This window comes from Choloepus didactylus, chromosome 1 (assembly GCF_015220235.1).
Source record: "Choloepus didactylus isolate mChoDid1 chromosome 1, mChoDid1.pri, whole genome shotgun sequence".
NCBI lineage: Eukaryota > Metazoa > Chordata > Mammalia > Pilosa > Megalonychidae > Choloepus > Choloepus didactylus.
Window position 1 is genome coordinate 212,257,364 of NC_051307.1, and position 22,955 is coordinate 212,280,318.

A 22,955-nucleotide genomic window follows, 5' to 3' on the forward strand; every position below is an offset into this window, starting at 1 on the left:
TACAAAAGCATTTTATGATCTTGAATGCTCTTGGGATGTGATCCACAGTCCAGGAGACGGAAAGGACACTGTCTGCAGTCACCTGTGTGTGGAGGACGCCGGAGAGCAGGGGCTGGCCAGGATGGAAGGATGGAGGCAGGGTCAGACAGGTAGCAGTGGATAGATGAACTGACAGACATGGATATTCACAGAGGGGGAGCACACGGCTGGCGAAAGGCAGACACAGAGCAGAGAGCGACAGGGACAAGGAGGGGAGAAGAGAAAGAACAAGACAGAGGCAGAGAGAGAAGATGGGAGAGACAGGACAAGGGATAAGAAAGAGACGATGAACACATACTCATGACAGACGACACACACCCAGAAAGTGACAGTGACACTCAGAGACAGAAGCAACAGAGCCGGAGAGCGGTGGAGAGTGGAGGCACGTACCTGGGCAGGGGCTAGCCTCTGGCCGTCATGCCCGTGTAGGGCAGGGGTTCTGGCTTCAGGGATGGACAGGCAGGTGGGGCCAGGGGCCAGTCCTGCTGGGCCGGGAGGGGTCTCCTAGCCTGGTATCCCCTCTTGTCTGAGTCCCCAGCCAGCTCCACAGCACCTGCGTGGCTTCCTGGTGTCCCGTGGGTGCGCTGGAGCTGGAGCTCGGGACTGGCTCCCTGGGTGGGTGGGTCAGTAGGGGTGGAGGAAGGAGGGAGGAACTTGAGCCTGGGGCCCGGGGCAGGAGTGCAGGGTGTGGCAAGAGTTGCCTCTACAACCACCCAAACCGGAAGTAAGTTTCTTTCCTCCTTGTTCCTCCTGGTGGTTGTCACAACCTGTTATTCAGGTTATCAAGTCATAGGCAAAGGTGCTACTGCCCTGGATGCTGGCTGGGTGGGTCCAGGCACAGATAAGGTGACCCCAGGGGTAGTATGTGGTCACTGTGGTGGGTGGAGGGAAGGGTGGAGGGTAGAGAATAGCAGGTGGCAGGCGGGCACGGGGGGGAGGGCATGAATTGTCCTCATTGTTCCTGGGATCTCCCACTGTCCTGCCCGTCCCCCGGATCCCTTTTGATTTCTAGCTTAGGTCCAGCCATGTGTATATGCCCCAAACACACCTTTTCTTTCCAAGGCATTTCCTTCCTGCAGGCTTAGTACAAAGCTCAGCCCAGAGGAAGTGCTTGATGAATCCTTGGGGATTAAATGAACTGGCTTTTGCACAGCCCTGGGAGGTTAAGATCATCAAACCACCAGATAGAGAAGAAAGCAGAAATTCAGAGAGGGCAAGAAGCTTATCTAAGGTCACACAGCCAATTGTGGATTTCATTCCTGAAGCTTTCTCTGAGTGTCTCCAGGAAGGCGGGCTGTGCACTAAGGCATGGGGGATATGTCTATGAGTGAGACATGCTCTGAGGTGTCCCACGTGCCAGTCCCTTGGCCTGAACATTGTTCCCCTGTCTTTTTGCCTGGAACACTCCTACTCATCCTTCAGGTCTCACAGTAGAAGTCACTTCCTCCGGGAAGCCTTCCCTCACCCTCCAAGTCAAGGCTGGACCCCTGACTGTGGTCCTGTATGTGGAGTGGGGAGGGGTCACCCATCAGGGCACCCTCCCCCTATCTTGAAGGAGCCATTCAGAGCATTGGGATTCCCTTGTGATTGGTGCAGCAGTGAGCATGACCCAAGCAGGGCCAATCAGAGTTTTCCCAGGGATGGGATATGGAAACCGAGGGAGAGAGAAGCTCTTTTCTCCTTGGGGGTGCTAAGCTAGCAATCTTACGAGTCTGGGGACCCTTTTTCAGCCACTGTAATACATCACCTCTTCTTGTAGATGTATTTTCAGAAGATGCAAATACAAGGGGCTGAACAGCTGGGGCAGTTTCATGTGATCTTGATCTTGAGAGAATTAGGCAATGAAAAGCCTGTGATGCTGGGGAAAGAGGATGAACTTTGGGATCAGACAGACCTGGGTTTGCCACTTAGTAGTTGTGTGCTTTGGGGCGAGTTACTCTGCCTTTCTGGGCCTCCGTTTCCTCCTTTGTAAAATGAGGGTGATACTCTCTTCTTGTCCCAGAAGGGTGCCAGGCAGCAAGGCAGCCTGTTTGCTGTCCTGGCAGGTCTGCCCCATCCCTTCCCTGCTGGCAGGCCCCAGTCATGCCTCCTGCTTCCCGCTGGTGCACCCCCAAGGCAGGATTCTTAGCCGGATGTTTGTTCTTTCTGCGAAAGCAAAATGCATCGTCGCCACCTGCTTGCTTAGTGGCCATACGGAGCTGGGATGTCCTTCTGTACACAGACTCCTGTCAGCTCAGCCACAGCCTGTCTCGGAGCTGAGATGGAAGGAGGAAGTGTCACTCTCTCCCTTCAGGTTGGGAGGGTTGGGGAGAGCCACTGGGGGTGTGTGTGAGAAATAACTAGGCCTTTCCCCTGCTTACACCTGGGCCATTGTTCCCTTTATAAAGTTGAAAGTCTTTAATGAGGTTTATAAGGTCCCATACAATCTGATTGCTGACAGCTGGTTGACCTTGCCAACTTCACCACACACTGATCCCTCCTTCACATCTGCTTTAGCCACCCAGATCTTCCGGGAATGCACGGGACTCTCTCCTTCTCCAGCTTTGCACACTCGGTTCCCTCTGCTTGGTCTACCTTTCTCTGCTTGTTCATTTGTTTAACTCTTACTTGCCCTTCAGGTTCTTACTCATGGAGCCCCTTTGTTGCTGGTGACCAAGACTTCTTTCTCTTGACCAAGCTGCCAGCCTGGATCCTTGCATGCCCTTCCTACTCTCTCCCCCATCCTGACTACCCTGAAACTAATCTTGCAACTGTGGGAGCAGAGAAAACCAGCTCAGACTGCAGGGGAAAAAAGGAAAAAAAGACAACTTGAGATGCTATCCTAAATATCACACTTGCCCCCAACCTCCCCCTCCCCTTTCCCTTTCACCCCGGCTACCTCCTGCCTGAAAGGCTTCTAACTGGGTCCTTCCTTATCCCCTTTTTTCCTCCCTCCGGGCCCTTACATTCCAAATGGCCTAATTACCACAAAGGAAAACATTCAGAACCAAGTGGTCCTAATCACAACTTCAGAAAATTCCTCACCCATCTTGGTAGAACCAAACTGTCCTAACTGCAATCTCAGCAAATTATTCACTTATCCCAGTGATCAACGTCCCCCTTACGATCTTCCAGTACTTTTTCTCCAACCCATTCCCAGCCCTTAAAAAGCTTGCTGTCCTTTGTTTTGAGGGAGTTGGGATCTATTCTCCCTGCTATAGCAACCCGTGAATAAAGTCATTCTGGCCTGTTTATCGTTGTCCAGGGCAGTTTTTGCTTTGACATTGGAAAGACAGAAGAGTTGTTTCCTAGCTCAGCATAGGGATCCAGACTCAACCAACAGTTACTTCTGAATCACCTCCAAGTCACAGGTAAAATGTAAACTGAACTCCGCTCTTAATCTTCCCTGATGTGAACATTAGCCAGGGGTTAAACTTTGCTATATGTTTACCTAGGTCATTTCTAAGGAGGTGGGAACTTGGGGCCAGATGCGGAGGTTAGAGAAATCAAGTTGCAATTGGCACCAGCAGCTTTTCTGGGTGAAAGGGCTGGTCACACTTTTATTAGCTTTAGTCTTTCAGCTTTTCTAGCACCTACTAGCAATCAGGTTTCCTTCTTCCTCCCCAGAACCACATCCTTAATGGCTGTCCAAATTTCAAAGCCTAGGATTCCACATAAAAGGAAAAACCCATTCAGATACACCTTGGAGAAGAAAAGGCAAACACCTGCCATCCATGCTGATTCTTACTCCTCCTGTGTCCACAGCAGACATCAACAATTGATCATGACACTTTTTTTCTCAGAAACCTTTTCCACATAGCACTGCAGGCAGAAACAATCAATTTCCCCTCCTATCTTAGAGTAGGTTTATCGAAGAAGAAAATAGCAGATAACTTGCCATTCTAGGACATGCCTTTGTGTTCTGGGGTCAGGCTGAGAGCCAGGGGTTTGAAGCCCCCAGAACAGCTCCTGGACAACAAGGTTGAGAGATTGAGGCTCACACCCAAGCTTCCTCATCCCTGGTGGGTCAGATCTGAGGTGCAATCCACTCGCACAGTCACCCTTTATTAGCTTCCTTCCCGTCCCATCTCACTAACCCTCTCCCCTACCAGTGCTATCTGGTGTCACCTCTCAGTTAAACTACTTTTCCTTATATCTTTCTTTCTTTGGCCTACCTCTGGGGGAAGCAACTCAAGACAGCATAAGATTGACCTGTCCTTCTCTCCCCTCAGCCTTCCCCTTCCTGGGCCTCCCTGTCTTCCACAGCAGTTCTCAGAGCACCATCCAGCCGACCACCCCCCACCCATGGGAGTGGGGGTGGGGGTGCATTCTCTTTCTCTTCTTCCCAGGCTCAGCCAGGCCTTCTCAACTGGGGAAAAACCCCAGAGCTGCTCTCTACCTAAATGGCTTCCTCCTCTTTGCCCCATGTCCAACAATGTATATCTCTTTTCTGTTCTGCAATTCTGCTCAGAATTTAGAATCTAACAAGCCTCTTCTGGAAATTTAAGCTCAGGTGGTTTTCTTTGTCATCCCTGGAAATTCTGTGGCCTGAGTCTCATTGCCAAAGGCAGAGAGGCGCTGTCTGTTCTGCCATGGCCTCCCTTCTGTTCCACTCGTTTCCTCTAGCAACACTGCATGAGTAGGGTTCATTCCAAGTAAAAAATTCTGCCTGTGTGTGTGTGTGTGTGTGTGTGTGTGTGTGTGTGTGTGTGTGGCGAAGGGGGGATAGGAGCTCCACTGAGGAAATGATATGATCTGAGGAAAAGAGACTCAGGAAGAGACAGGACTGAGGTGGAGAGATATAAACAGAAAGAAAAGAGAGACACTAAAAGACAGAGAGGGACAGACGTATTGACAGACACACACGTGTGAAATGCACACATGATCACTCACAAAAGCCGACACATACAAGCACATGCATGCACACACACACACACACACACAGTTGAATTGGAGCACTCAGACCTGGTTGCTCCTTGCTGTGAATTTCCCGTCATCCCCCAAAGCCGCTGAACTCTGACAAGCATAGCCTAGGCCTGTGTGAGGTAAGCAAAGTAACCAGAGGCCACCTCTCATTCTCTAAATGGTCCTCCTTGTAAACTCCGTGTATTTATAGGCAATTATTGATCACGTCACCAATACAGAGGGAGATAAATAGCAAATAAACCCATAAACAATAAGGCTGGTGCCTCATACAATTTGTTCTGGTGACATTTATTTCAGAAGGAAATAAGCCCATTATTTCCATTATGCCCTGTTTAAACTTTATTTATTGGTTCTGATGGTTTTCTCCAGCTCTGGCCAATGGGAGAATTATTGGGCCATGCAGCGCTGCATAACAGGAAATTCAAGGGAGAGGCACAACACTAGGAGGGATTTTATTCCCCGAGTTCCTGGGGCGTTTCCCAGAGTAATACAACAAACACATTGTACTTACCACATGTCAGGCGCTCTCTGAGACTCTTCCTTATTTTAACAATTTAATCCTACAACAACTCAGTGAGGAAGATAAGGAAACTGAAGCCCAAATCACACAGCTAGTATGAGTCAGAGGGAGCCTGTGAACCTGGAGCGAGCCCCGCAGGAGCCCACTTTCTTAACCACGTTGCTTTACTCCTCTAGGTCAAGGGCAGACCCTTTCTGTAAAGGGTCAGATAGTAAATATTTTAGTCTTTGTGGGCCATATGTTCTCCACCACAACTGTTCAACTCTGCCATTGTAGTGAAAACAAAGCAGCCATAGAAAATATGTACATTAATGACTGTGGCTATGTTCCAATAAAACTTTATTTACAAAAACAGGTGGTGGGCTGGGTTTGGTCCCTGGGCCATAGTTTGTTGACCTGGGCTCTAGTTTGTTGACCCCATTTGGCCCTGGCAGACAAGAGCTGTGGGTGTCCCTTTGCTGAGCTTCAACCTCTCTGGGTTTGGCTCAGCCAAGGTGATGGAGAAGGAAGCCTTCCATGGGATAAGAGAGAGTCTCTAAGATTCTGCCTTGCCCAGCTGGCCCCTCCTCAGGGAGCAGATCCATGAGCCCCCCGCTTACTTTGAAGAGGTCAGCTGCCTGTCCTTTGACCTCACCTGGGTGTCCAGGGGGTCCTTCCTCTCAGTTTCTCTGACTAGATCATCCCCTAAAAGTAACTTGCTCAGTGCCTGGCACCGAAGAGGCACTCAGGGAAGGGTGGCTCTAATCATATTTGTAATTTTGGGTTGGCAGAGGCCTCCCTGGTCCAGGCACTGAGGGTCTGTGTAACATGGTGGTCAAGAATGGGGGCTGAGGAGTGACATCAACATGGCAATGTAAAGCTACTGAAAGCTCCTCTCCAGAGAGTCAACCAAAAAAGGACAATTCTGTATTATCTGAAACTCTGGAGGTGGATATAGACTAGAGAAGGACTCTGCAGATGCCGAATTGAAGAAAGAGAAGAAATATCAGGTAGGAATCTTCAGTCCCAAACCAGCCGGTCCTCTCCCCACCCCCTCACTCGGGCTCAGTGTGGGAAAGGCACAGAATCAGCAGATGGGACCCCTCCCACCAGGGACACAGAAGTGAGACATTCCCCCACTGTTTGAAGACCCAGGGGACAGAGGAGGACAATTCAAGGCCCAGGTCAGTGAGGGACAAAGAGACCAAGAAAATGTGGACAGAGACTGTGTTTCCAGCCATGGGTCTGAAGCCCTTCCCCTACCCTTGAGGGAAGTAGCAGCCAGTGGCCATTTCCTTGCCTTGGGGATGGCTGGAGTATTGGGTCAGCTGAGGAAGAACTCTGCCACAGGTAGAGCCCCACATTGAGCCAGATTTTGGCTGGCAAAGTGAGGGCATAGGAATTCTGCAGTTTCAGCCCTGCTGGGTCAGATAAAGCCTGTGCTCAGAGGCAAGGCAGCCTCTGAGGACGATTAAGTTACTGAACAGTGCCATCTGCTGGACAGGAGGGGAAGTGCAAGGGAATAGAAACTTTGAAAAAGATGCTCAGACCCTTTATTAGGACCATAGGAGCTGGTCTACATTGCCTGCACAAAAACCCAGTCTGGTTTTGGCTGACAAATATGGAAAACCCAACTGTCAAAGCAGGGCTCTAAAACAAACCCAGGTCTTGCTGACCGGTGGAAAACAGAGCACCACTGGAAGCCAGCAGATCTATATCACCACACACAGTGAACTTGCTGGGGTGCCCAGTGCCTACCTCCCATCCCTGTGGCAGGCCACAGTGGGTGCCTGATATTGGGGGAAGACTGGGGGCAGAGCCAATCTGACAACCGGCCAGTGAGAGGAACAAGGAAATATAGAGATCAAAGAAAATGAACAGGAAAACCCAGGGTAAAAGAGAGAAAACAACCTCCAGAATAAGCTAATCCAGAAAATTAGATGCCTAGATAGCAAAAATCATGAGCCACACCAGGAAACACAAAGACATGGCCCAGTCAAAGGAAAAAACTAACACCTCAACTAAGATTCAAGAGTTGAAACAACTAATTAAAGATGTTAAAAAAAAATCTTCTAAATGAAATCAACAAGTTGAAAGTAAATGTGACAAAAGAGGTGAGGATATAAAGAAGACACTGGGTGACCATAAGGAAGAATCTGTAAGCTTGAAAAAACAGATGGCAGAACTTATGGGAATGAAAGGCTTAATAGAAGGGATGAAAAACACAATGGAGACATACAACAGTAGACTTGGAGAGGCAGAAAAAGGATTACTGAACTAGAGGACAAAACATCTGAAATCATACACACAAAAGAACAGATAGGGAAAAGAATGGAAAAACATGAGCAGGGGATCTGGGAACTGAAGGACAACATGAAGCACATGAATATATGTGCCATGGATGTCCCAGAAGGAGAAAGAGAAGGGAAAAGTGGCAGAAAGAAGAATAGAGGAAATAATCAATGAAAATTCCGCAACTTTTATGAAAGACATAAAATTACAGGTCCAAGAAGTACAGCATACCCCAAACAGAATTGATCCAAATAGATCTACTCCAAGACATTTAATAATCAGATTGTCAAATGTCAAAGACAAAGAGAGAATTCTGAAAGCAGCAAGAGAAAATTGATCCATCACATACAAGGGAAGCTCAATAAGACTAAATGCAGATTTCTCAGTGGAAACTATGGAGGTGAGAAGGCAGTGGTATGATATATTCGAGATACTGAAAGAGAAAAACTGCCAACCAAGAATCCTATATTTGACAAAACTGTTCTTCAAAAATGAGGGAGAGTTTAAAATATTTACAGATAAATAGACACTGAGAGAGTTTGTGAACAGGAGACCTCCTTTACAAGAAATACTAAAGGGAGCACTATAGGCATTTAGGAAAAGACAAGAGAGAGATTTGAAGAAAAGTTTAGAAAGGAAGATACCAGGACATAGAAAGAGGGTAAAGATTGGGCATTTGATGCTGAAGGAGTACACAATGTTCAACAGGATTGATTGTATAGAACCAGAAATGGATAGCACAACACTGGATGATGGTAGCAAAAAATTCTAAGTACACTGAACAAAGATGACTTTGAGTATAGTTGAAAAAGGAAGGTTAGGAGCATATAGGACACCAGAAGGGAAGTTGGAAGATAAAGACTGGGATGGTATAACTTAGTGAAACCTAGAGTGATCAATTATTATGATTAAATGTACAAATATAAGAATGTTTTTACATGACAGAGAACAAATGAATGTGAACTTTGCAAGGTGTTGAAAATGGGATGGTATTGGGGAAAAATACAATCAATGTAAACTAGGGTCTATAGTTAACAGTAACATGTAATATGCTTCCATTAATGGTAACAAAGGCAATATACCAAAGCAAAATGTCTGTAAGAGGGGGAATAAGGATATAAGTATGGGATTCTTGGCATTGGTGTTGTTGTCTGACCTTTTTATTCTATTTAATTTTAACTTTTTTTGTTGCTTTTTAGTTGTTTTTTTCTTTCCTTTTCTTTTTTCTTTTTCTGCCTCTTCCTCTCTTTGTGGAAGAAATGGAAATGTCCTCATATAGATAGTGGTGGTGAATGCATAACTATGTGATTATGTAGGGAACCAATGATTGTTTACTTAGGAGGGAATGCATGGTGTGTGAATAAAACTGTCTAAAAACAAACAGAGGCATACAAGTGCTGGAGAAAATGTGGAGAAAGGGGAAGTAGAATGGTGCAGCCCTCCTGGAGGGCAGTGTTGTGGTTCCACAGGAAGCTAAGCATGGGGTTGCCATATGGTCCTGTAACCCTGTTATTGGGTATATAATTGGAGGAACTGAAAAGAGGGACATGAATGGACATTTGTACAGTGGGGTTTATGGTGGCAGTATTCATGATTCGCAGTGGGTAGAGGTGGCCTAAGGGTATATTGACTGATGAATGGAATGGTGAACCATGGTGTATACATACAATGAAATAATGAGCTGCTGCAAGAAGGAATGAAATTGTGAGGTAGGCAACTAGGTGAATGGACATTGAGTACAGTACGTTGAGTGAAATAAACCAGAAATGAAAAGACAAACATTATAATGCCTCACTAATATGGACTAACTATAATGTGCAAACTCTGAGAAATGAATCTGGGAGCATAAGTTATCAGGGGAAGGTTTATGGTAAAGGTTCCTAGATTGTAAATTCTTACAGCAGTTACATCTATTCCTGAGTTGTAATGGCTATTTCTGAGTTCTGAGGTGCATTGTGTATAACCTGGTTGGTCCCTGGAACTTTGGGTATCTGTGTGACACCTGAGATTCAGAGCCAGAGTCTGGCAGCTATGAATGTCAGCATTACCCCATACAGAAAACGTTAAAGAGTCTCAAAAAGAGATCAGACTTCAATTAGAGATATGAACAAAATGGACTTGGTTAGGACTAAGGTAAATCCGACTAAAGGGTAAAGGGTGATATTGATGGTGTTTTAAAACTTCAACTTCTGTGTGAGACCAAAGGAAGAGGTGTTTATTAGGTGCAAAATCTATATTTTTTTGCAGCACACCATATAATTTAACATGTATGGTCAGTTTATTCAAACACCATAATTACAAGGAACTTTGAATAGGGAGTGAAATCTGGTTGGTTTGTACAGGTTAGTGTGAAGCCCTGATATATCCCAGAGTAATTTGGGCAGAGAATAAAAATGTATTTGCAAAGCCCCCCTTGAGGGACTGGGGGAATATGTGGAAATATTAAACTTCCCCATTTGTGGAATTACTGATATTCTCACAAGCATTGGAGACTACCAATTTAGAAGGCTGAGCCCTCGATTTTGGGGCTTGTCCCTATGAAGCTTGTTACTGCAAAGGAGAAGCTAAATCTACTTTAATTGTGCCTAAGAGTCCCCCCCAGAGAACCTCTTTTGTTGCTCAGATATGTCCCCTCTCTCTAAGCCCACTCTGCAGGTAAACTCATTGCCGTCCCCCCTTATGTAGGACATGACTCTCAGGGTTGTACATCTCCCTGGCAATGTGGGACATGACTCACAGTGATGAGCTTGGCATCATGAGATTGAGCAAGCTTTCTTGAACCAAAAGTGGTGGTGGTGGTGGGGGGGAATGAAACAAAATAAAGTTTCAGTGGGTGAGAGATTTCAATTAGAGTCAAGAGGTCATTCTGGAGGTTATTATTATGCATTCTATAGATATCCCTTTTGAATTTTTAGTGTATTAGAATAGCTAGAAGGAAATATCTGAAACTGTTGAACTGCAACCCAGTAGCCTTGATTCTTGAAGATGATTATATAACTATATAGCTTATAGGGAAGGATGGGGGTATGAGATGTTTTGGGTATTCTTTTTTACTTTAATTTTAATTTTTATTCTTATTCTTTTTTTTGTGGTAATGAAAACGTTCAAAAATTGTGGTGATGAATGCACAACTATATAATGGCACTGTGAACAATTGATTGTACACTGTGGGTGATTGTATGGCTTGTGAATATAACTCAATAGAATTGATTAAAAAAAAAAACAAAAAAAGAGTGGGGGCTGTGCAACTGCCTTTGGCCTCTGCCATGGGACTGTGGACACGGTTTTCTCAGTCTTGGTTACTTTGTGCATGGACATTAAACCCCTAAGTTAGTGAAGATCAAATGTGAGAATGCACCCTAAGTGCAGTGCCCAGGGCTGTGCCATACCCAGGAAAAGCTTGATAAGTGATGGATGTTGTTGATCATGCAGCTCCCCCTTGCCCTGTCCCTTGGGGATGCCCCTGTGCCCTCTGGCCTCCCTCCCCAGTAGGCAGGAATTCTACCAGCATGAGAAAAGGGGGTGTGTCCAAGTGGGGTATGGGCTCCTCCAGGCCCTGCCCAACAGAGCAGCCAGAGACTGAAGTAAGCTGTCTGACCAAACACAGCTCTTTCCTCCCCTCCAGTGACCAAGGGGATTGGATAATCTCAGGATTCTGGGCATCTTTGGGTACATTAGCCCAAGAGGCCAGTTGGTGCCACCAGGATTTCTGTTTCCTGAGGCCTGGCTGTGGATCATGAAAGAGGACTTATCGGGCTGCCTGGAGGACCTGGGTTCATTCCCTGAGCCCTGGCAGGCTTGCTGCTGGTCTGTCTGAATCATTTGAGTAGGTCAAGCTTGAAGAAATTCACCTCGGATCCAGTGGGAAACCTATTCCTTTCCATCAGAGGCAGCTGGATCTTGGCCTCTTTGATTATCCAAGATGGCGGCCTCCACAATGAAGTCAATGGGCTGTGGGGAAGGCATTAGGAAATGTCTTACTTCAGGAGGTGTGGGATCCAGAGATCTTACTGAGGGATATAATAATAATCACAATAATAATACTAACAAGTATTATTAATTATAATGTATATTATATATAGTATCGTTATTATTCTACCAGTTTTGAGTCCTGAGCCCTGTCATTTAATCTTCCCTACAGTCTTGTGAGGCAGATTATTCTACTAACTACATTTTACAGATGAGGAAACTTAGAAAGGTGAAGTGACTTGCCCAAGGTCACACAAGTAGAATGACCTGTGCAATATTGCTAACTGGTTTACTGTAGTAACTGTCATTTACTGAAATAGGGATGTTTAGAGCCAGGGAGTGGTGGACATCTGTTGCTCTGGTCATCTGTTTAGCATCTCTGCCCCTCCTTCTGGTGACCCCTCTGATTTTCTTTGGGAATCACCCCCCACCCCATGCAGTTGGGTAGGGCTGATGCCATGTCCTGACCCCAGGGCTGGCAGCGTGGCCCAGCCTGGTCAATGAGTGCACCCTTTCCCTTGGTCACAGAGATGGGACCGGAGATGGGTAGGTGACCCAAGCTGAGGAGTTCAGAGCCCTCCAGGGCTTCTGATGGACTTGCCAGGAAAGAGGAGCTGCCTTTCTGCTAGGGTTGCTGAGTCAAGAAAACTTAGAACTGGAGATGCTGATGGGTATCTGTGCCTCGGTGTGAGCAGAGCCTGCCTGAAAATAAAGCAACATGGAGGAAAGGATCCCAGAGACAGAGTTCTGGTGATGGCGTTCAAGTCCCTAGATCCAGCATTGCCTAAAGTCAGTCTATCTCTGGACTTTTCCACTGTGAGAGCCAACAAAGGCCCTTCATTTGTTGGGCTGGTCTGAGTTGGTTTCTGTCATTTCTCCCTGATACACATAGATTTTCTCACTTCAAATCTCAATTACTTCTTTGAGAAAGACTCAAATTAAGTTCCCACCTTACCCCTTCCCTCCTGAAGTTTGACCACCTCAGTCCTCAACACTTGGCTTTTTCTCTGTATTTTTACAAGGCCTCTTGATGTTTTCCCTATCAGAAGCCAGGTGCCCCATCATTCCTGACATTTTCATGGGAAGACTGTCTCTCTCCTACAGAACCAGTCATGTCTACAAGAAGAACCAAGTCCTTGGCACGACACCCCAGGCCCATCGTGGCTGGGTCCCAGCCTCTCACCCTGCTGGTTGACTCCCAGCTCACCTCCGTGCTCCTGCACATGTGCTTTCCTTCACCAGGGCCGCCTTCACCTCTTGTCTCCAGGGAAATCTACACTTTGTAGAATGCTAACTCCTTTGTGATGTCATCCTGCTGCAGCCTATGCTGGGGATGGGGTGGGGCAGTCAGTGCAGTGGTCAAGAGCATGGACCCCATCTGGGAGCAAAGCATCTCTGTACCATTCATAACCTGTGACCTTGGGCAACTTACCTCACCTACCTAGGCCTCAGCTCTTCATCTGTAAAATGGGGATAGTAAAACCTATTATGCAAAACCGTTGCTATATTTAAACTTCAATGAGAAGTGCTTAACACTGGGTTAGACACATGGTTGACCATCTGTATGCATCATCCATTATTAAGATTGTTGTTTGTATTGTACACATCACTCTTACGGTGCCCCCACAGGTCCTTTACTCCCAGGCACTTAGGGGACTATTCCATCTAATGGGATGTGAGCTTGCTGAGTTAGGGTCTCCTCACTTCTCAGTGCCCAACCCCAGGTACAGGAGGTGCTCACGCCATCCTATTTTCAGTACCTACCAGGTGCCAGGCATCATCTTTTCCAAAATTCACATCAGCCAAGCCCCCAAAGAAGGTATTAATGTCCCTATTTTCCTGAGATGAGGAAACTGAAGCTCAGACAGGTAAGGCGACTTGCCCAAGGTCACACAGCCTGTAAAAGGCAAAACTGGGATCCAAACTCCAAAGGCTGCCCTCTCCCCATGACTTCTACATCTTCCTCTCCCCAGGCCACATCCTGGGGGAGCAGACCTTAGAGTCCCCTCCCCTGCTTCCCAGAACCTCCTAAAGCAAGGGTGTGGTTGTCTGTCTTCAGGGCCCAACACTGCCCCATGGGGTTCCAGGCAGCCCACTGCCCACCTGAAGCTGTGCTGGGCCTGCTGAGATTAGGCAGAGAAGCGGCTGCCCAGCCCAAGGACATGGAAGGAAAACATCTCCTACCCACCTTGGCTTCCAGCATCTCCCATCCCAGGGAAGTGTCAATGAATAAGTTCAGCCCCCTCAGCTCTGTAGGCTCCAAAATTCCCATTGGAATGGAGTTCAGATCAGAAAGAAGTATGCAAATATGACCACAAGGCAGAAATCCCTAAACCTCCAGATGGACTGGAGCAGACAGACAGACAGACTGGAGCAAACTCTGGGCAAAGGCAAACTCCTCCCCACGGCTGTGCTCAGCCTGGGTGTGTGCCCGTCTCAGGCCTCACTGCCCACCCCAGCCCCTTCTCTCTCCCTGCTGGCACTCCCCTTTCCACCTCACACTCCCCTTTCCACCCCGCACTCCCCTTTCCACCCCACACTCCCATCTTCTCTTGGATTCTCCAGGGACCAAATTCTTACCTTCCCTGTGTTCCCGTCCTCCCCAGCATTCTTTAGCAAATTGAGTGTCCCCAGAGAAATCAGCCCTGTTTCCCAGCCATCACTTCATGGCACATGTCAAAACTATTTTAAAAACGATCATCTGTGTAAGTTGTTTTTTACCTTCTGGCTAGCACCATATCTGTTTGTTACTCTGTCTTGTTAATCATTGTGTCCCTGTTTACCTGACACTCAGGCAGTGCCCAATTAATGCTCATTGAATAATCACCTGGATGGACCCCCATACCCTGCCTGCCCACTTGTAGCCATGGACTCAGAATTAACTGCATCCTAGAGGCAGTGGAGCAGAGGGGTCGGGAGCACACACTTTGCAGCCAGATTGCCTGGGTGAGTTAGTTTACATCTCAGTGCCTTGGTTTCCCCATCTGCGAAGTGGGAATATCACTCGAGGTGATATGAAGATGAAATGTGTCAATATATAAAAAGCACATAGCACAATAAGGGTCACCCCCAGAGGGTATCTTTTGTTGCTCAGATGTGGCCTCTCTAAGCCAACTTGGCATGTAAACTCACTGCCCACTTCCCTATGTGGGACATAACTCCCAGGGGACTAAATCTCCCTGGCAATATGGAATGTCTCCCAGGGATGAGCCCAGACCCTGCATTATATGATTGAGAAAGACTTCTGCACCAAAAAGGGGAAGATAATTGAAACAAAATATAGTTTCAGTGGCTGAGAGATTTCAAATGGAGTTGAGAGGTCATTCTGGAGGTAACTCTTATGTGTTATATAGGTATCCCTTATTAGTTTTTAGATTATTAGAATAGTTAGAAGGAAATATTTGAAACTGTTGAACTTCAATCCAGTATCTTTGATTCTTGAAGGCAATCTTTTAACTATATAGCTTATATGGTTTGACTGTGTGATTGTGAAACCTTATGGCTCACACTCCCTTTACCCAATTTATGGACAAATGGGTGGAAAGATGGAGACAAAAAGTAAACAAATAATAGGGACGAGAGGGGTATCAGACATTTTGTTTGTACTTTTTATTGTTATTTTTATTCTTATTTTTATATTCTTGGAGTAATGAGTATGTTGAAAAATTGATTGTGGTAATGAATGCTCAACTATTTGATGATACTGTGAACAATTGTTTTACGCTATGGATGATTGTATGGTATATGAATATATTTCAGTTAAAAAATTTAAAAAAAGTAAATGGGGTAGGAGGAGGGGTATGGGATGCTGTGAGTGTTCTCCTATTTTTACTCTTATTTTCACTTTTATTTTTTGGATTAATGAAAATGTTCAAAAATTGATTGTGGTGTTGAATGCACAACTATATGATGAAACTGTGAACAGTTGTACACTTTGGATGATTGTATCTATTGAATATGTTTTAATAAAATTACATTAAAAAAGAAAAGGAGAAAAAAAAAAAAAAGCACATAGTACAGAGCCTGGCACCGAAAAGGGGCTATTGTGTGTGCTTTTGCAAATATTATCATAATGCCTAGAGGGTTAGAACTACACGGATTCTTAGGGAACATCCAGGCTATCACTCCCATTTTACAGATGAGGAAATTGAGGCTCAGTGAAGGGAAGGGACTAGTCCAAAATTACACAACTGGAAAATCTCTCAAGACCACATAACTTTTCAGGTTATTATTTTCAGAGAATTGGGGGCCAAGGAATAACATTCTTTCTTTCTTTATTCATTCTCTAAATTTTTGTGAAGCTTATAGTTGACGCTCAGAATGTGTTTGTTGGCTAAATAGATGAGTGAATGAATGAATGAAAGTCAAGGAGCCTCTGCGATGCAGGAAAAACCCTGCAGTGTGGGTTGGCAAATCCCTGGCTTGAGCGCCCCACACCTCCTTCTTATGCACATGGCAGACGTAACTAATCAGCCATGGCATGGCTTTGCACTGAGCCTGGACCCAGCCTCAGAACCCTTCTCATCACAGTCCACTATCAGTTGATCACACTTGGCCCCACAGATGAAGTCTGCCTTCCCCACTCTGCTCTCAGAAATGTCCTTGATTATGTGGTTCCCTTCTTCCTCTCTTTTCCTTTCTTCCTGCTCAGGTTTCCTCCTCTGGCTCAGGATCTTTCATGTCTTATTTTCCACCCTTCCCACCTCCATTTTATTTTCTCTCAATAATCTGAACCCAGAGGTCTAGCCCTTTCCAATCTGGTGGAAACCTACCTGAGGGCTCAGGACTCCCACTTCCCTGCCTCGGTGGAGAAGGTGAGATGGTGCCGCTGGTTCTTTGGGTCCCTGACCCAGCCACCCTGCAACCCGGGGCGGGCGCTAGGAGAGTCCAGCCTCCGGGTTCTCAGCGGGTTTGGGGCCCCCAGGCGGCCCTCCTCTGGGTGCAGCTGGCACAGCGGGAGGGACAGGGCGGCTCAGGGGCACTTCGAGTGGGCCAGCTGCTCTTGGCCCTGCCCAGCCCCTGCCCTCCTTTGAAGAGGCTGGAGTAAATTGTCCCGCCCTGTTAAACAATCTCACCAGGAAGGAGGAAGTTTAATCTAAGGGCTCACTTGGAAGGAAATGAGTCTACCGTCCTGGCCTGGCTGTGGAGCCACTAGGAGCCCTGAGCTGAGCATGGGGGGAGGGGCTGTGAGCGTTCTCTTCTCTGCAGAGCTGTCCTGGCCTTGGCAGGGAAGGTTCTGCTGGGAAACTGAGCACCTTAGTCAGGAATGATGTGCTGCAATAGCTGCTCCCAAACAAACAAACACAACGACAACCACAACTGGGGTGGGTGTGGGGTGGGTGAGCAGGGCCAGGGGGCGAGCTCATGAAGGTAATGACCACCTGTTCTGAGGTTCTGCCCAGGTCTGATCGGGAGGAGGCAAGCCTGGGGGGAGAAGCACAGGCAGAGTTCGGGTGGGGGTAGGAGGCAGCAAAGGAAAGGGGGGTGGGTCAAATGCGACTGCAGGATAGTGAGCCTGGCTGGTGGAAAAGAGAGACCTCTTGATCAGGAGTGAGGAAACTGGTGAGGAGGAAGTGGTTTGGTGGAAAGATTCTGGATTTGGTTTGGGACATTTTGAATTAGAGGATTAAGTTGGAGGGGGTTGGGAAGAGGAAAGAAGGAAGAAGGGAGGTAGAGGGGAAAAGAAGATAAAAAGAAGAGGGAAAAAGGGGGATGTGAAAGGAAATGAAATAAGCTTCAGTGGCAGAGAGATTCCAAAAGGAGCCGAGAGGTCACTCTGGTGGGCACTCTTACGCACACTTTAGACAACCCTTTTTAGGTTCTAAAGAATTAGGGTAGCTGGTGGTGGATACCTGAAACTATCAAACTACAACCCAGAACCCATGAATCTCGAAGACAGTTGTATAAAAATGTAGCTTATGAGGGGTGACAATGGGATTGGGAAAGCCATAAGGACCACACTCCACTTTGTCTAGTTTATGGATGGATGAGTAGAAAAATAGGGGAAGGAAACAAACAGACAAAGGTACCCAGTGTTCTTTTTTACTTCAATTGCTCTTTTTCACTCTAATTATTATTATTGTTATTTTTGTGTGTGTGCTAATGAAGGTGTCAGGGATTGATTTAGGTGATGAACATACAACTATGTAATGGTACTGTGAACAATCGAAAGTACGATTTGTTTTGTATGATTGCGTGGTATGTGAATATATCTCAATAAAATGATGATAAAAAAAAAAAAGAAGAGGGAAAGTTAGGAAGAGGGCAGGACGGGGAAGAGAACGGAAGAGAGAGAGAGAGAGAGAGAGAGAACCATTGGCAGTGTCTGTGGCTCTGGCCAGGGTGACCCTATGGGAGCTGAGCTCAGGAGGTGACCCTTGACAGGCCGAGGGGGACAAAGACTGTCTGTCCCTGGAGTCGTGTGCTGTTTGTTGAAGGAGTCTCACAGCAGGGCTGCTTGGGCCCCAACATGTGGTGGAATTTTACTGAAACAGTGGCTGCAGTGTTTGTCTCCCACCTGTTTCTCCCTAAGACCCCAGCTGCATTTGGAGGGGTCTCAGGGTCTCCTCCTCCACCCCGGCACCCCCAGGCTTTGTCACTACTCATGCTTCTCTCGCCCTCACACACACACACAGGCTCCCGGGGCCTTCCTCACTGGCTCACTGCTGGGGGCTTGGCTGTACTTGGTGATTTCTACCCTGGCTGCTTCCACCAAGGACCCGAGGCCCTTGGAAATGAGTATCCAGAGACACAGGTGAAGAAACTGGTCAGAAAAGAAAGACGATGCCAGGAGGAGGGGGGAGGGAACAGCAGGAGGCAGGCCCTGCTGAGGGGGGCGTGCAGGGTGACTGAGGCAGCCCCTGCCCTGCTGCCCCAGAGGACAAGGGGTCCCGGGCTGCGACCCTGGCATGGTCTGAGCTTTCCTGCCTTCTGACCTGGTTGCATTCGGCTGCCTGTTTCCTCTCCCCTTCTTTGTGCAGACAGTTCTGCCCGTGGCTGGCGCCTTCTTATCACCCAGGCCTGACCTCAGGTGCCACCTCCTCAGGGAGGCCCTCGGGCATCCCCTCTCACCAGAGTACACAAGAAAACAAACAATTCAGAAGGGTGGTAAGTTCTCCCAAGGAGCCTGGGGACAGGAGTGACAGGAGGACTGCTTTCAGCAGGTGGCCTGGGAAGACCTCTCCCAGGGGGCATCTTGGAAGTGCTGTATTAGCTGTCCCATTGCTGCTGTAACAATCACCACAGGCTTGATGATTTCAAACAGCACACATTGGTTATCTCACAGTTCTGTGGGTCTGAAGCTTGCTGAGGGCCTCAAGGTGCTAAAATCAGGGCGTGGCAGGGCTGCATTCCTCTCTGGAGCCTCGAGGGGAGAATCCGTGTCCTTGTCTTTTCTGGCTTCCGGAGGCCTCTCCATCTGCAGAGCTGGCAGCCTGGCAGCAATCTGCTCCTTCCCCCTTCGTCACATCTCTCTCCGACCCTCTCTCCCACCTCTTCCACTTTTAAGGACCCTTGTGATCACATGGGGCCCACCCGGATAATCCAGGATAATCTCCCTAATTTGAGGTCAGTTGATGAGCAACCTCACTCCCCTCTGCAACCTTGATTCCCCTTTGCTGTGTGACTTAACACAGTCACAGGTTCTGGGGTTAGGATGTTGCATCTTTGGGGACCATAATCAGCCAACCACAGGTGCCATCTTGATTTATTATTATTTTTTTTTATGGCATTTACAACAGTTTGAAATGATATTTCCTGCATATTTTCTTGTCACCAGTCTTGCCCTCTTGGAAAGTGAATCCCACTAGGGCAGTTCCCCTAGAACAGGGTCTGGTACTCAGCAGGTTCTCAACAATTGCTGAACGAATGAGTGAAGGAATGAGTGAAGGAGTGCTGGCTCTGTCTTTATTGTTAACACAGAGAGCACTGGTCTGGGAGCTGGGAGCTGTGACCCAGCTCTACCTGTGAAGCTGTGTGACTGTGGATCAGTCCAACCTCCTCTCTGAGCTTCTGTTTCCCCATCCCAGGCACTCCTGGGGCAGCACTGGGTGGAAGTGGAGGAATGGGATAGTTTCTCTCAGGGCTTCAGGGCTTGGAGACGTTAATCACCATCATGAAATCATCCTGTAAACTGCTCAGCATTGATTTCCTTCCAATGGCAAAACTCCACTGAAGCATCAATCTGACCAGGCCTCTGTGATCTTCCCCAGTGTCACACCAGAGGAATCAGCTGGGTCACGGCATTTGGGACTAGTTTCTATGCATGTCAGGGGCCCCATGGCCTGCCTGACCGGGGGCTCCCCTACTGCCCATGCTGCAATGCAGATGGAGAACACAGACTCTTGGGACGGACAGGCCTGGGCGGGTGTCCTGACTGCTATTGACCAGCTGAGTCCCCTTGGGAAGTGACCTCCCCTTTCGAGCCTCAGTTTCCTCCTCTGTGAAATGGGATAAGCCCTGTGTCACAGGGTGGTTGCGAAGATAAAGTAAGAGAGCTTGTTTAAAAGGCCTGGTCCATAGTTGATGCCCAATAAACTCTGACTGTGATTACTGTCAGTTCTTACAGGTCTAATGTCATCTGTGAATTTCACTTCCCAGTGAGTGGGGCCTTCTCTTCTTTCTGAGATGCCAGCACTGAAGGAGTGGGGGTCAGTGTCATCCACGTACGGGGCTGAGCGGGAGGCCTCACAAGAGCTACAGCTGGCGTTTGAAGGGCGATCCCTCAGCTCCCTGGGGAGGGTTCGGCGCCTGAGGCTGACCTGGCGGTGAGGGGGAGGCGGGAATGGGCACCGTCCCTTCCGTTTCCGTATTGGCTCAGGGAAGTCATTGTAACTTACAATCTTATTTCTATTATTGAATTCTAAAAATAACACCATTCCACTGTGGAAATTTTGGAAAACACCGAAAAGCATAAAGGAAAAAGAAATCAGGCAAGCACAGCCTCCCCCGGGCAGGGCTGTTAGTATTTTGGCCTATTTCCCTCCCCTGGGCTGTGTCGTTGAGCTCTTCCTGTGTCCTTGGCTTTTCACTTATCATTCTGACTGAGGCCTTTCCCCAGCTCATTAAAAATTTGCAAATGTGATTTTTTAATGACAGCACATGATTGTCTGCCACAAAGCACTGTCTTCACTTACTCTCCTCGACCTCTTGGCATTTAGATTGTTTTCCTGTGTGAGTGTGCACAGATGTGCGTGCCCGTGTGCGCATGTGTGAGATTATAAATGCATGGCGATGACCCTTTGCAGGCATGTCTTTGCAGGCATGTCTTGTATGTCTTAACTTTCGCCTTTATTTTTGAGGACCTGCCTACCCCACAGGGTTTTATGAGGCTCCAAGGAGAAATGGATATCAAGGTGCTTTGAAAACCGTGGAGAAAAGAGCCATCCAAATGGAAGGTGAGGTTTTTGAGCACCACCTCTTGGAGGTGTGTGTGTGTGTGTGTGTGTGTGTGTGTGTGTTTCTGAACAGTTGGGAGAGAGATGAACCTGGGACCAGGCATAGCAGTAACAACGTAAATATTTATGGAGCACCTCCACGTGCCAGGCACTGTTTTCCTTCCAATGGCAAAACCCCACTGACCAGGCCTCTGAAGGGACCTCTTTCCCAGCGTCCACACTGCGAGGAATCAGCTGAGAGGAATCTTGGCATTTGGGGCTAGTTTCTATGCACTTCAGGGACCCCACAGTCTGTCTGACCGGGAACTCCCCTACTGCTGTCCCCCAAAGAGCACACACGGTTCTAGACCACACATAATCTTAATTCGTCCTCACTGCAACCTCCAGGGGAAGTACTATTATTCCTTACAATTTACCAATGAGGAAACTGGGGCACAAAGAGTTTGAGTAATTTGCCCACAGTGACACAGCTGGAAGTTGAGGAGTGATGAGAGCCACAGATGTCACAGTGATGAGGGTTCCAGAAAACTGCAGCTGCAGCTTTCCTGGGCTTCTGAACTCCCAGGAGCCCCCAGCATTTCCTGAAATGAGGAGCTATTCTGTTGAAAATGATCTGGTGTTCCTGGCAGGCAGACAAGCTACCCTGAAGATTATTTCCCCAGAGCTGGGGTAGTTTCTAAATTACAATGATTCATTCAAAGGGAAAAGTCCAGAGGAACAGAACTACCCCTGGCAATTCTGCCCAAGGATGGCAGAGCAATCGCTGCGTGTGTATCTGGGTGTGGGTCTCCATACGTGTGTGTGCACATGCGTGTGTCCAAGTGGGGGTACCCCTTAGCGTGTGAGTGTATCTGAGAGGGGGTATCTGCAAGTGTCTGCATGTGTGTGTGCACAGGGTACACAGATGTAAGGGTTTGTATAGATTGAATTTGACCTTCTGGTTCAGAGACAAAAAAGTCGGCTCAAATGGCATAAATGTCTCCCACACTGATTTTTCCACTTCCAACCTTTGAAAAGAAACTGGACCAGGGCCTGGGCAGGGATCTCTCTGTACTCCTTTCAGCATTGAACCTGCAGCATTTTTCACAGCAGCCACGGGCCTTGATAATAAAAGGGACCAGGTGCTCTCTGAAGCCAAGGGAGAAAAGCACATTAGCATTACTATGCCAAGTAGCAGCACATCAATAAACTACCAACAATTTACAGTTTTCCTCACCCTCGTTAATTGACCAAATCCGATGTGGCCATGTGTGCCTTGTGCCTGATCTGCTTTGTAATAAAATCTGTGCCTTGATATGAGAGACACATTTAATGATGGAATACTAATAGAGTTAGAAATTTCTTTTGCAAGCATTAATAATTTATTCCTCCATTCATTTCTTTTAGTGCTATGGCCGTTCCTTTGGACAACAGCAATAACAAACAAGAGGAATGGACGACTTTCCGTCGACGCCAGGACTGGGGTGGGCAGTGGGGTCTCAGAGGCCTGGTATCCCGGTGGTCAAACTCCAGACAGAGGAGGGGGAGGGGGCGGAGGGGACGGACAGGGTGGCCAGATCTTCCACAACGGAGAAGTTGTCTTTTGTTTGGGAAAATTACTTCAAATGTTTTAAGAATTTTAAAAATAATACTTGTTCATGGTTAAATATTCAGAACTGTGCAGACCTATATTAAATAACCATTAAAATGTCCAACTTTACCTCGTCTCTAAGAGGGAGCCCCTTGTTCGCCATTTCTAAATATCCCTCTAGAATTTTCTATGCATGCGCAAGCATATCTAAGTGTGTCTCTCTTGTTCTCAGTCTTACTCTTTTCCTCTTTTGCTTTCTCTCTCTCTCTTTTGCCTGCTATCCCAG

The 22,955-nt window shown here is 47.4% G+C and overlaps 1 protein-coding gene and 1 long non-coding RNA gene across 4 annotated transcripts in view; one reads left to right on the forward strand and one right to left on the reverse strand.

Annotated features, from left to right (window-relative positions):
• Nucleotides 1–16,688, reverse strand: part of FAM3D (FAM3 metabolism regulating signaling molecule D) — a 54,210-nt gene extending 37,522 nt beyond the window's left edge. The window contains exons 1-2 of one of the 3 annotated variants that reach the window (XM_037799250.1): nucleotides 16,477–16,688; nucleotides 11,587–11,686 (exon numbers count right to left, since the gene is read on the reverse strand). The gene's annotated coding sequence lies outside the window, so the exon portion shown is untranslated. Of the gene's footprint in view, nucleotides 1–429; nucleotides 705–11,586; nucleotides 11,687–16,476 lie in introns of those variants that run through there. The other 2 variants (XM_037799245.1, XM_037799240.1) reach the window with 2 other exon arrangements.
• Nucleotides 3–22,618, forward strand: LOC119506287. Its single transcript, XR_005210966.1, has 3 exons — nucleotides 3–149; nucleotides 20,262–21,099; nucleotides 22,486–22,618. It is a non-coding gene; the product is annotated as an uncharacterized LOC119506287 (long non-coding RNA).
• The last annotated feature ends 337 nt before the right edge of the window (nucleotides 22,619–22,955 follow it).